The sequence below is a fragment of the Mus pahari genome, chromosome 16, assembly GCF_900095145.1.
Source record: "Mus pahari chromosome 16, PAHARI_EIJ_v1.1, whole genome shotgun sequence".
NCBI lineage: Eukaryota > Metazoa > Chordata > Mammalia > Rodentia > Muridae > Mus > Mus pahari.
Window position 1 is genome coordinate 10,354,071 of NC_034605.1, and position 1,529 is coordinate 10,355,599.

Below are 1,529 nucleotides of genomic sequence, written 5' to 3' on the forward strand. Positions count from 1 at the left end.
CTTAGAGAGTGGGGAGGAATTTCCAGTGTAAATGAAAAACCATTCATTGGCTAGAGTTAAAAGTTCTGTGAATGCCTCATTTCTATGGAGAGACAGGTTCTTAAAGGAATGGTGTCAGGGGGTGGGGAAGTTATACCCCAATCCAACTCATCTTCTTTTTGCAACTCACCCTCACCACACCCAAGAAAGGAAAAAAAGAAAGAAAAGAAAAGACTAGATCTGGGCCTGAGATGTCTCTGAGCTGGTCAGCCCATTGCCTCCATTCTCATGATCTCCAGAGGACTCAACAGCAAACTCCACAAAGATGGAAAGCTCTACTCTGCTGCCCAGCTGTGATACAGTGTCAGGCAGGGATCTCTCCTCCTCTCATAACCCCCCAGGGACAGGTCTTCTTCATCCTGCCTCCGCCTTTGTAATCTGCCTCCACGTTGCAATCTCATTGTGAAGCTTTTGTGTGTCTCTAGCTCTGCATCTCTTCCTTGTGCCCAAATTCTCTTTTCTCTTTCTCTTCTACTTCTCCACCATTTGCTTGTTCCTCTTAATGGTGCCCAGCGTCTCTGAGTGTCTGGGGTTGTCTCAGAAGGTGGTCTCAGTGTTGCTATGTCTCACTTGTGCATTATGGACCTGGGCAAGTGTCATCTCATGCATGCCCTGCCCTTGTAGGCCTGCACTGCTTCAGACTATTCATCTTAGGCTAGCTGCCTGCCAGGGTTCCATGGTGATGGTCTGGTGGTAGTCTTGAGCTCACACCTCACCAGGCCCATCCAAATGGCCCCTTGCAAGGATATCTGTATTGGGCTCACTCCTAACCTTGGCCCACAGTCCTGGGCTGGGATCTTCTAGTTTCCAGCTTGCTCCCTGTCCTGGGAGCCTGCCAAGGTTTGTCTATAGCTGTACCTGTGGTTACCCCAGGCTGATTTTCTTTTCAGAGAATGTTAAGTTACTAACCATTTAGATGTTCACAGATCAGAACACTGAGCATTGACATAGCCTCTCCCCTCTCTGCCACCTCCTGATGCACATGTGATACAGCAGCATCCACTACCCCTCTAGGGATAGGGTCTGTAGTAGTTATCTTGAACAGATAAAAATTTAAAACATGAGGGAAATAGAAGGGATGAAAAGTAACTAGGTGGATATTATTGCCCAAAAAAATGAAACAAAAAGAAAGAAAAGAAATTGCCGTGATTAATAACAAAGTAGGCATGGCAAAGGGAAGTTCGGTGCTTTAAGTAACAATCAACAGAGTTTATTTAACCATAAGAAATATGGAACTAAGAATTACAGACTCTAAGCTTTCAGCACATATACACACAATCTCTCTCTCTCTCTCTCTCTCTCTCTCTCTCTCTCTCTCTCTCTCTCTCTCTCTCTCGTAGTGTGTGTATGTGTGTGTGTGTGTGTGTGTGTGTGTATGACCTCAGAAATGAAATTTTACCTAATTGTACAACTATAAACTACTTACAAAAGACTATTTATGTGTGTATATAAAAGGGATTTTTAGGATCATAGTAACTGGTACCAAAAGC

The 1,529-nt window shown here is 44.5% G+C and overlaps 1 non-coding gene across 1 annotated transcript; it reads right to left on the reverse strand.

Moving 5' to 3' along the window:
- Positions 1-931: 931 nt before the first annotated feature.
- LOC115065630 lies at positions 932-1,060 on the reverse strand. Its single transcript, XR_003845404.1, has one exon. It is a non-coding gene; the product is annotated as a small nucleolar RNA SNORA17 (small nucleolar RNA).
- Positions 1,061-1,529: the final 469 nt, after the last annotated feature.